Source organism: Nycticebus coucang, chromosome 14 (assembly GCF_027406575.1).
Source record: "Nycticebus coucang isolate mNycCou1 chromosome 14, mNycCou1.pri, whole genome shotgun sequence".
Lineage (NCBI taxonomy): Eukaryota > Metazoa > Chordata > Mammalia > Primates > Lorisidae > Nycticebus > Nycticebus coucang.
This window is the reverse complement of record NC_069793.1, coordinates 18,132,544-18,145,062: the sequence shown is the minus strand read 5'-3', so window position 1 is coordinate 18,145,062 and position 12,519 is coordinate 18,132,544. Positions and strand designations below refer to the sequence as shown.

The window sequence follows — 12,519 nt, the reverse complement described above, 5'->3', positions numbered from 1 at the left end:
AATTTTTTAAACAGGGGGCCGGTTCACTGTCCCTCAGACCGTTGGAGGGCCGGACTATAGTCTAAAAAAAAAACTATGAACAAATTCCTATGCACACTGCACATATCTTATTTTGAAGTAAAAAACCAAAATGGGAACAAATACAATTACACCACCTCATGTGGCCCACGGGCAGCAGTTTGAGGACTCCTGGTCTAGACAACACAGCAAGAACCCCACCCCAACCCCCTACAAAAAAAAAAAATTAAAAAACTTAGCCAGGGGGTGGCACCTGTGGCTCAAAGGAGTAGTGTGCTGGCCCCATATAACGGAGGTGGCAGGTTCAAACCCAGCCCCGGCCAAAAACTGCCAAAAAAAACTTAGCCAGGCATAATGGCATGCACCTGTAGTCCTAGCTACTGGGGAGACTGAGGCAGGAGGATTACTTGCCCCCCCACAAACAAACACACACACATTCCAGCCTGGGCAACAGAGCAAGAGTGTCTCCAAAAAAAATGCGAAGGAACTGATACATGCTACAACATGCACTGACTTTGAAAACAACACACCAAGTAAAGTAGGCCTTATCCAAAAGGACAAATGTTGCACTGATTCTGGTTACATGAAGTAAAAGGCAAATTCACAAGAGAGGAAAAGATATCTTAGGGGTTGCCAGAGACTGTGAGGAGGGAAAATGGGGAGTAAGTGATTAATGGTAACAGAGTTTCTGTCTAGGGTGATGTAAGTTTTAGAAAGACTGGTGATGACTGAACAACACTTGACTCTTATTAATGCTGCTAAATTTTATACTTAAAGATGGTTAAAATTACCTAAATTTAAGACATAAAATGATAAAACAAGAATCAAACACAGCTGATAAAACTTCATGACACTGGATACTTAAGACATAAAATGATAAAACGAGAATAAAACACAGCTGATAAAACTTCATGACACTGGATTTGGCGATGTCATGAATGACACCAAAAGTATAGGCTACAAAAAGCAAAACAGATAAGACTACATCAAACTTGAGGCCAGTAGTTCAAGACCAGCCTGAACAACAGCAAGACCCCACGTCTACCAGAAAGAAAAGAAAAACTATTGGCTCAGTGCCTATAGCTCAGCAGCTAGAGTGCCAACCACATACACCAGAGCTGGTGGGTTCAAACCCAGCCCAGGCCCGCCAAACAACAATAACAACTACAACCAAAAAATAGCTGGGCATCGTGGTGGGTGTCTGTAGTCCCAGCAAGGCTGAGGCAAGAGAATCGCTTAAGCCCAAGAGTTGGAGGTTGCTGTGAGCTGTGACGCCATAGCACTCTACCAAGGGTGACAAAGTGAGATTCTGTCTCAAAAAAAAAAAAAAAGAAGAATTTAAAACAGGTGTGAACAAATAATTGTACACTTGTGTTCTTAGGAAAACTATTCACAATAGTCAAAAAACAAAAGCAACTCAAATGTCCATCGATGGATGCAGTGATCAAATATGTGGTATCTACATACAGTGGAATATCATTCAGCTTGGAAAGAAATCCAGTCATATGCTACAACATAAACTTTGAGGACATTACCCTAAGTGAAATGTCAATAACAAAAAGACAAACATTATGATTCCACTTATATGAGGTAACAACAATGGTCAAAAAGCAAACTAGGTGAAGGCAAAAAAATGAAAACCTAATAAATACATGTATATGTAAAAATAAAAAAATAGGCTTGGCGCCTGTGGCTCAAGCAGCTAAGGCGCCAGCCACAGACACCTGAGCTGGCGGGTTTGAATCCAGCCCCGGCAGCCAAACAACAATGATGGCTGCAACCAAAAAATAGCCGGGCGTTGTGGCAGGTGCCTATAGTCCCAGCTACTTGGGAGGCAGAGGAAAGAGAATCGCTTCAGCCCAGGAGTTGGAGGGTGCTGTGAGCTGTGATGCCACAGTACTCTACCGAGGGTGACACAGTAAGTCTATCTCAAATAAATAAATAAATAAATGAAATAAAAAATAATATACCTTGGGCAGCGCCTGTGGCTCAGTGGGTAGGGCACCAGCCCCATATAATGAGGGTCACAGATTCAAATCCAGCCCCGGGTAAACAGCAAAACAAAAAAATAGCCGTCGCTGTAGCAGGCGCCAGTAGTCCCAGCTACTCGGGAGGCTGAGGCAAGAGAATTGCCTAACCCCAGGAGTTGGAGGTTGCTGTGAGCTGTGACACCATGCCACAGAACTCTACCCAGGGCAATAAAGTGAGATTGTGTCTAGCCGGGCGTTGTGGCGGGCGCCTGTAGTCCCAGCTGCTCGGGAGGCTGAGGCAAGAGAATCGCGTAAGCCCAGGAGTTGGAGGTTGCTGTGAGCCGTGTGACGTCATGGCACTCTACCTGAGGGTGGTACAGTGAGACTCTGTCTCTACAAAAAAAAAAAAAAAAAAAAAGTGAGACCGTGTCTCTAAAAAAAATAATATACCAAGACCCGGCACAGTGGCTCACACCTGTAATCCAGCACTCTGGGAGGCTGAGGCAGGTGGAAAGCTTGAGCTCATGAGTTTGAGACCAACATGAGCAAAAGCAAGACCCCACCTCTACTAAAAAATAGAAAAACTGAGGCCAGAGAATCACTTGAGCCCAAGCACTGGAGGTTGCTGTGAGCTATGACACCATAGCACTCTATCCAGAGCGACGGCTTGAGACTCTGCATCATAAATAAATAAAACAATATACCAGGGGGCGGCGCCTGTGGCTCAAAGGAATAGGGCGCCAGCACCATATGCCAGAGGTGGTAGGTTCAAAACCAGCACCAGCCCAAAAAAAAAAAAAATAATAAATAAATAATATACCAAAACCCACTAACTATACATCCTAAATGGGTGAATTGTATGGTATGTGACTATTTCAATACTTTTTTTTTTAAAGCAGCAGCAGCAGCTTAATCAAATCCTATCATTCACCGTGTTAAAGAGTGCAGAACATAGCCGGGCGTTGTGGCGGGCGCCTGTAGTCCCAGCTACTCAGGATGCTGAAGCAAAAGAATAGTTTAAGCCCAGGAGTTGGAGGTTGCTGTGAGCTGTGTGATGCCATAGCACTCTACTGAGGGCCATAAAGTGAGACTCTGTCTCTAAAAAAAAAAAAGAGTGCAGAACAATTTTCTGGGAGTACGCAAAGACCTGTGTAGAGGGCATTCGCTTCTTTGAATTCACCTAGGCCTCTAGGTGACAAACAGCTCTTCTCTTTCCAAGGAACACCACCAAAACCATCTTCCTCATTAAGTACAACCACATAGCAAAAGGGAGTTTAAAAAGCTGCAGTGACAGACATGGGAAGAGGCTTGGAATTCAGGACTCTCACCCAACATTTAGCAGCAGGGACCAGATATTAAAAAAAAAAAAAGCCAGGCATGGTGGCTGGGGGGAATCCCTTGAGCTCAGGAGTTCAAGACCAGCTTAAGTTGGCTTGGCACCTATAGCTCAAGGGGCTAGGGTGCCAGCCACACACACTGGAGGTGGTGGGTTTGAGCCCATCTGGGCCTGCCAAGCAGCAATGACTACAGCCAAAAAATAGGCGGGCATTGTGGTGGGCACCTGTAGTCCCAGCTACTTGGGAGGTTGAGGCAAGAGAATCACCTAAGCCCAGGAGTTAAGAGGTTGCTGAGACTGTGATGCCACAGTACTCTACGGAGGGCGACATACTGAGAGTTTGTCTCAAAAAAAAAAAAAAAAAAACCCTACCTAACCCTACCCATCTCTACTAAAAATAGAGAAAAAATTAGTGGGTATTGTGGTTGGCATCTGTAGTCCCAGCGACTCTCAACACTGACTGAGGCAAGAGGATCACTTGAACTCAAAGAGTGTAAGATTGCTGTGATCTAATTTGATGCCATGGCACTCTATCCTGGGCAGACTAAGACTTTGTCTTTTTTCTTTTTAAAAAGGCAAATATACCTGTAGTCCCAGCTACTCGGGAGGCTGAGGCAAGAGAATCGCTTAAGCCCAGGAGTTGGAGGTTGCTGTGAGCTGTGTGTGGCCACAGCACTCTACCGAGGGCCATAAAGTGAGACTGTCTCTACAATAAAAAAAAAAAAAAAAAAAAAAGGCAAATATAAAACAAAGCTAAATGGCAATTTAATGTGTGAAACACTACAGGTACTTTCACACATTACTGCACTGTAGCTGAACTAGCAGCATGTAGGACGCTATTTCCTTCATTTGGGGGATGAAAATAAACTGAGGATCAGGACAGCTGAGTGGCTTTCTCCTGTTGTATAACCAGTAACTGACAGAGCAAAGATTACAATCCAGGCCTCCTAACTCAAGCCCATAGGCCTTGCCATTCCATAATACTGTTAAAAAAAAAAAATCCTGGGGTGGCGCCTGTGGCTCAGTGAGTGGGATACCGGCCCCATATACCAAGGGTGGCAGGTGCAAACCCAGCCCCGGCTGAACTGCAACCAAAAAACAGCCGGGCGTTGAGGCGGGCACCTGTAGTCCCAGCTGCTAGGGAGGGTGAGGCAGGAGAATCGTGAAAGCCCAAGAGCTGGAGGTTGCTATGAGTCCTGTGACGTCATGACACGCAACCAAGAGCGGTAAAGTGAGACTCTGTCTCTACCAAAAAAAAAAATAATAATAATCCTATTGGGCAGCGCCTGTGGCTCAGTGGATAGGGTGCTGGCCCCATATACCGAGGGTGACAGATTCCAACCCAGCCCTGGCCAAACTGCAACAAAAAATAGCTGGCCATTGTGGTGGATGCCTGTAGTCCCAGCTACTCGGGAGGCTGAGGAAAGAGAATCGCCTAAGCCCAGCAGTTGGAGGTTGCTGTAAGCTGTGACACCACAGCATTCTCTTGAGGGCAATAAAGTGAGACTTTGTCTCTTTTTTTTTTTTTTTGGTTTTTGTTTTTGTTTTGTTTTGAGACAGAGTCTTTTTTTTTTTTTTTTTTTTTTGTGCTTTTTGGCTGGGGCTGGGTTTGAACCTGCCACCTCCGGCATATGGGACCGGTGCCCTACTCCTTGAGCCACAGGCGCCACCCAAGAGACTTTGTCTCTTTTATTAAAAAAAAAAAAAAATCCTTTCTGATGAGACAGTATTTAAGAGCACTTGCTATGTAACTTTGGCCAAGTAGGTCACTTAACTTTTAGTGGTCTCAGTTTCCTCAGCTGAGAAGTGAAAAGGTTAGAAAAGATATTCCAACTCCAACAACCCTTCTTGCTAATAGATTTTTTCGAGACAGAATCTTACTATGTCACCCTTGGTACAGTGCCATGGCATCACAGCTCAGAGCAACCTCAAACTCTTGGGCTTAAACGATTCTCTTGCCTCAGCCTCCTGTTTAGCTGGGACTACAGGCACCTGCCACAGGCTATTTTTTGTTGCAGTTGTCATTGTTGTTTTAGGTGGCCCAGGTGGTTTTGAACCTATCAGCCTCAGTGTATGTGGCTGGCACCATCACCACTATGCTATGGGTGCCCAGCCTGCTACTAATAGATCTTAAGTCTCCTGCAGGGCGTGGACTTTCATGCCTATAATCCTAGCACTCTGGGAGGCCAAGGCAGGTCGACTGCCTGAGCTGACGAGTTTGAGACCAGCTTAAGCAAGAGTGAGACTCCATCTCTAAAAATATGGGCGGCGCCTGTGGCTCAGTGAGTAGGGCGCCGGCCCCATATGCCGTGGGTGGCGGGTTCGGACCCAGCCCCAGCCAAACTGCGACAGAAAAATAGCCAGGCGTTGTGGCGCGTGCCTGTAGTCCCAGCTGCTCGGGAGGCTGAGGCAAGAGAATCGCGTAAGCCCAGGAGTTAGAGGTTGCTGTGAGCCATGTGACGCCACGGCACTCTACCCAAGGGCGGTACAGTGAGACTCTGTCTCTACAAAAAAAATAAATAATAAATAAATAAATAAATAAAATAAAAATAGCCGGGTGACGTGGCCGGTGCCTCTAGTCCCAGCTACTTAGAAGACTGAGGCAGGAGGATCCTTTGAGCCCTGGAGTTTGAGATTGCCACGGCACTCTACCTAGAGTGACAAACTGAGTGTCTCAAAAAAAAAAAGTGTATAGCTGGGCGCTGTGGCGGGCGCCTGTAGTCCAGCTACTTGGGAGGCTGAGGCAAGAGAATCACCTAAGTCCAAGAGCCAGAGGTTGCTGTGAGCTGTGACACCACTGCACTCTACTGAGGGCGATAAAGTGAAACTCTGTCTCTACCAAAAAAATAAACAAATAAATAAATAGTGTTTTCAAAGTAAAAATTCCTAAGGGCAAGAATGCATGGTTGGCTAGAAGTTGACACCTATGTTCTGAGGTAAAAGCCATTCCATTCTTTTTTTTTTTTTTTTGGACAGTCTCATTTTATCACCCTCAGTAGAGTGCTGTGGTGTCACACAGCTCACAGCAACCTCCAACTCCTGGGCTTAGGCGATTCTCTTGCCTCAGCCTCCCGAGTAGCTAGGACAACAGCAAAAGCCGTCTTTTTCTTTTCTTCTTTTTTTTTTTTTGCAGTTTCTGGCCAGGGCTGGGTTTGAACCTGCCACCTCCGGCATAAGGGGCCAGGCCCCTACTCCTTTGAGCCATAGGCGCCGCCCAGCAAAAGCCATTCTTTTTTTTTTTATTTATTTCACTTTATTTTATTTATTTTTTTTTATTTATTTCACTTTATTGCCCTCGGAAGAGTGCCATGGCGTCACACAGCTCACAGCAACCTCCAACTCCTGGGCTTAGGCGATTCTCCTGCCTCAGCCTCCCGAGTAGCTGGGACTACAGGCGCCCACCACAACGCCTGGCTATTTTTTTTTGTTGTTGCAGTTTGGCCGGGGCCGGGTTTGAACCCTCCACCCTCGGTATATGGGGCCGGCGCCCTGCTCACTGAGCCACAGGCACCGCCCGCAAAAGCCATTCTTAATGGAAACAGGTGGTAGACAGTTTTGAGGAAAGACCGACTAGACTCTAGTGCAGGGGTCCTCAAACTTTTTAAACAGGGGGCCTGTTCACTGTCCCTCAGACCGTTGGAGGGCCGGACTATAGTTTAAAAAAAACAAAAACTATGAACAAATTCCTATGCACACTGCACATATCTTATTTTGAAGTAAAAGAACAAAACAGGAACAAATACAATCACACCGCTGTATGTGGCCCGCAGACCATAGTTTGAGGACCCCTGCGTCTAGTGACTAAAGGAACCATATCCTTCCTCCTTAAGGCAATAGATGAAAGCTCCAGCTTTGCTTTACCAAACAACACTGCTTCAGTCTTGGCTAACTCACGATCAGAAACCCATACTAGGAAATAAGTTAGAATTATATAAATACTAGCTCGGGGAAATCCCAGTAGCAATAGTTTTTCTTTTCTTTTTTTTTTTTTTGAGACCGAGTCTCACTATATCACCCTCAATAGAGGTGCTATGGGGTCACAGCTCACAGCAACCTCCAACTCTTTGGGCTTAAGTGATTCTCTTGCCTCAGCCTCCCTAGCAGCTGGGACTACAGGCACCCACTACAATGGCCGGCTATTTTTTGGTGGTTGTTGTCGTTGTCATTGTTGTTTGGCAGGCCCCGGCCAGATTCGAACGCACCTGCCCCAGCCATACCAGCCCCGGTGTATGTGGCTGGCTCCCTAGCCAATGAGCTAGCTACAGGCGCCGAGCCTGTAGCAACAGCTTTGCACAAGTAATTCTAACTCCTTTATTTTCCAAGTAGACTCACTAATACTAAAACAAAAAGGGTGACTCTATACAGAGCCGCCTTCATTCTCACCAAGGATTTATGGAGTTGAAACTTCCATGAACTCGAAAAGAAGCTACAATTGTGGAAAAGGTGAAAGAATGCAATTAAAGCCTCTCCAATTCAAAAACAATCAAAGACTGTGAAAAGACCTTTAAAAGGTGAAGTTCCTGTAAAGAATTCATTGAGTATTTGTAACCTCTTAGGCTGCAAACATCATAAAGCACACTGCTCTTTAAAAATTGTTACACAGCCTTTTTCCTTGAGGGCAATAAACCTACAGCATTAAGTCTGCTGGCAAGGAAAAGATTCCATTTTGCTGAAACAGGCTCCAAACAAAATCTCACCACATTCCCCTCAATTGTGGGAATGAGCCCTAAACCAGTCGAAAAGCTCCGTAGAGCTTGTGCAACCGTCTTAAAAGAATTAAAACAACATCGTGCCCAAAGGACCACAACCAAGACACCACCGGCCAGGTCCCTAGAGAAGAAAGCACTTGAATGTGCTAAGGCGCTCCCGGGTGCGAGATTCCAGCCCTGCTACTAGGCCAAGACTGGGTGAGCACCTGACGTGGGGGGAGGGCAAGGCAAAGCCCCAATGGATCTGGGGCGAGAAACCAGGAGCTCTGGAGGCTCCAAAAAGGCGCTGCCCTCTAGAGACGAGGATCTTGGGGCGCCCCCAGGGGTGGGCACTAAAAACACGTGGGGCGAACAGGGCACAGATGGAGTGTCCTAGGCAAGTAGCCTAGGTCCGGAACAGCAGGGGGAAAGAGAATAACGGAGCTGCCCCTAGGCAGAAAACGGAGCCCTCTGGGACCTGAGTGTGAAGGTAAAGGGCGCGGGAAGAGGGGGCGAAGCCACGAGGAGGGCGGGTCTCCCCGGGCGTGGGGGCACGCGCCAAGCAAGTGCGGCAGGACCCGGGAAGCCAAGGACCCCGACACGCGGGAAGAGACGTGACCTTGCCCCCGAGGCGCAGGGAAAAAGAAGCGACCGCGCCCGGACGGCCCTGTGACCCGCGGCCGACCGAACCGGACCCGCCCCGCGGCGCCTCCCTCCTGCCTCCTTTCCCTCCCCGGCTCGCTCCCTCCCTCCTGTGACCCGTTATCCTGCGGACGCCGCACTCACCAGCGGCTGCACCTGAGCCCGCCGCTGCCTCAGCTGCTGCCTGCGCCTCCGCAGCCGCCGCCTCGCTGCTGAGGCCGAGTCCCGGGGGAGCCTCCGCGTCCCGCCGCCGCTGCCTCTGCCGCCAGAGCAGAACACCCCAAAATGGCGGCACTTCCGGCACCTACCACCGGCGGGGAGGGCCGAGTAAGAGAGGGCGAGGGGGAACGTACCAACTCGGCGCCGCCGGCAGCGCTGATCAAAGCGGTGCGCGACGCAGGGGCGGGCCGAGAACTCAGCGCGGCAGCGCCCTCCCCTGCTGGGGAGTGGAGAAGCAACCGTGCCGAAGCCCCTGGGGCTTAGGGAGCTGCAGGGGCACATCTCTTTGTCTCCGAGCTCTGCGGGAGGGAAGACCCCGGCCTGAGAATCTGAAGTTCTCGAATCTGCACGCCGCACCCACAGGAACTCTGGATGATGCTGGTGGGCAACCGGGCACCCCTATTTGGCACTGAATATGTGCATAATAAAATATTGGATGAATGAAAGAAGGAAGGAAGGCGTGAATGGTGCTTGGCCAGCACCCTCCTTTTTGCTTGGGCAGGCCAAAGAGCTATAGCATTTAGGCCTCCCTTTGCTGGGCTGGGGAATATGAGTGTTGCCAACTTTCAGAATTAGGGGTGTGCTTTCTAGCAGGATAAACTGTGTTGAACGCACAGTCTGGCAAAAATCTCTGCAGTGGGCAGGAATCTCATAAAAATTCTATCAAGAGACTGATTGCCCAGCCCTAATCTGCTTTTCCCAGGGGGAAAAGTTAGGTCTCAAAAGTCCTCCTTCAGAGTTACTAAGGAATTCCTGAGTCTAGATGGAATACACACATTTGTTAAACCAACGTTGTTTATTATATAAATTCTAGACGTTGGGCTCCGCGCCTGTAGCTCAAGAGACTAGGGCACCAGCCACATACACTGGATCTGGCAGGTTGGAATCCAGCCCGGGCCTGCCAAACAACAATAACAACTACAACCAAAAAATAGACGGGCATTGTGGGGCGCCTGTAGTCCCAGCTACTTGGGCGGCTGAGGCAAGAGAATCGCTTAAGCCCAAGACCTTGAGGTTGCTGTGAGTTGTGACGCCACAGCACTTCACCCAGGGCAATAGCTTGAGGCTCTGTCTCAAAAAAAAAAAAAAAAAAAAGGGCGGCACTGTGGCTCAAGGAGTAGGGCGCCGGTCCCATATGCCAGAGGTGGTGGGTTCAAACCTAGCCCTGGCCAAAAACTGCAAAAACGAAAGAAAACAAAACAATAATGCTGATATATTATCTTATTCTTGTTAATACTTTTGTGTGTAATTGACTGAAAACATGTTTATAGACCATTATAGTTTACAGAATATTGTTACAAACATCATAATTTTATATTTGTCTCCAGGCTGCCATTGATTGTAGAAATGATTCAATCAGAGAATGTCTCCTTTTATCATCCATAGACTCATCCAGATATCCATATGGCTCACTTTCTCACCTCCTTCAGGTCACCTTCTTTTTTTTTTTTCTTTTCTTGTCTTTCTTTCTTTTTCTTTTTTTTTGAGACAGAGTCTTACTTTTTTGACCGCTGGTAGAGTGCCATGGCATCATTGCACACAGCAACCTCAGATTCTTGGGTTCAAGCAATTCTGATTCTCTTGCCTCAGCCTCCAGAGTAGCTGGGACTACAGGCGCCCACCACAATACCCCAGTTATTTTTAGAGACCGGGTCTTGCTCTAGCTCAGGCTGATCTCAAACTCCCGGTGAGCTGAGGCAATCTACCCACCTCTGCCTCCCAGATTGCTGGGATGACAGGCGTGAGCCAGCATGCCCAGCCCCCCCAGGTCACCTTCTTAGCCCACCCTTCTCTACTTTTTTTTTTTAGTAGAGACAGTCTCATTTTGTTGCCCTCGGTAGAGTGCTATGGTGTCACAGCTCACAGCAACCTGCAGCTCCTGGGCTTAGGTGATTCTCTTGCCTCAGCCTCCCTAGAAACTGGGACTACAGGCGCCCCGTCACAATGCCCAGCTATTTTGTTGTTGTTGCAGTTTGGCTCAGGCCGGGTTCGAATCTGCTACCCTCAGTATATGGGGCCAGTGCCCCACCCACTGAGCCACAGGCGCAGCCCCTCTAACTACTTTATTTAAAATCGAGCGCAGGCTGGACCCCCATAGCTAAGTGGTTAGGGCGCTGGCCACATGCACTGAGGCTGGTGGGTTCCAACCTAGCCCAGGCCTGTGGTCCCAGCTACAAGGGAGGCTGAGGCAAGAGAATCACTTGAGCCCAAGAGTTTGAGGTTATTGTGAGCTGTGATGCCACAGCACTCTACTGATTGTGACATAGTGAGAGTCTCTCTCTCTCAAAAAAAAAAAATCGCACACACACACACTTCTAATCCCCCTTTCTTGTTTTTGTTTTTTTTTGTAGAGACAGAGTTTCACTTTATCGCCCTCGGTAGAGTGCCGTGGCGTCACACAGCTCACAGCAACCTCCAACTCCTGGGCTTAGGGGATTCTCCTGCCTCAGCCTCCCAAGTAGCTGGGACTACAGGCGCCCGCCACAACGCCCGGCTATTTTTTTGTTGCAGTTTGGCCGGGGCCAGGTTTGAACTCGCCACCCTCGGTATATGGGGCCGGCGCCCTACTCACTGAGCCACAGGCGCCGCCCAACCCTTTCTTGTTTTTTTATTTGTTTAGTTTGGCTGGGGCCGGGTTTGAACCCACCACCCTCGGTATATTGGGACAGCGCCCTACTCACTGAGCCACAGGTGTCGCCCTCTTGTTTTGTTTTTTTTTTTTTTTTTTGTAGAGACAGAGTCTCACTTTATGGCCCTCGGTAGAGTGCCGTGGCCTCACACAGCTCACAGCAACCTCCAACTCCTGGGCTTAAGCGATTCTCTTGCCTCAGCCTCCCGAGTAGCTGGGACTACAGGCGCCCACCACAACGCCCGGCTATTTTTTGGTTGCAGTTTGGCCGGGGCCGGGTTTGAACCCGCCATCCTCGGTATATGGGGCCGGCGCCTTACCAACTGAGCCACAGGCACCGCCCTCTTGTTTTGTTTTTATCCAAAACATTATCATCACCTAACACAGTATGTACTATGTATTTTATACATTAATATTTTACTTGTTTTATTTGCAGTCACCCCCCACTACACAGAAGGTAAACTCTATGGGGATAGGAGTTTCAACTGTTTCTTTATTTTATTGCTTTACCCTCAGGGCCTGGATAAGGCCTAATCCATGCTCAATAAGTACCTATATTGTTGAATCAAAGACTAGGCATATCTAAGTGGTAGGTATGGAAAGAGAATAAATTATTTAGCCTTTAAGAACTTCCTGGAACTTGCCCATGAGCCAAATAAGAGTAGGGACCACACCTGTCATATCATTCTCTTATAGCTCTAGTGCTTTTAAAAGTGTCTGGCTATGGGTGGCGCCTGTGGCTCAGTGCGTAAGGCGCCGGCTCCATATGCCGAGGGTGGCGGGTACAAACCCAGCCCCGGCCAAACTGCAACAACAAAAAATAGCCGGGTGTTGTGGCGGGCGCCTGTAGTCCCAGCTACTCGGGAGGCTGAGGCAAGAGAATCGCGTAAGCCCAAGAGTTAGAGGTTGCTGCGAGCCGTGTGACACCACGGCACTCCACCGAGGGCCATGAGGTGAAACTCTGTCTCTACAAAAAAAAAAAAAAAAAAAGAGAGAAGAGGCCTAAGGCCAAGAAGG

The 12,519-nt window shown here is 48.3% G+C and overlaps 1 protein-coding gene across 18 annotated transcripts in view; it reads right to left on the bottom strand.

Annotated features, from left to right (window-relative positions):
• Positions 1-8,982, bottom strand: part of CELF1 (CUGBP Elav-like family member 1) — a 100,599-nt gene extending 91,617 nt beyond the window's left edge. For 4 of the 18 annotated variants that reach the window (XM_053560760.1, XM_053560761.1, XM_053560762.1 and 1 more), the window contains exon 1: positions 8,799-8,973. The gene's annotated coding sequence lies outside the window, so the exon portion shown is untranslated. Of the gene's footprint in view, positions 1-8,798 lie in introns of all 18 variants that reach the window. The other 14 variants (XM_053560767.1, XM_053560769.1, XM_053560765.1 and 11 more) reach the window with 7 other exon arrangements.
• Between the last annotated feature and the right edge of the window lie 3,537 nt (positions 8,983-12,519).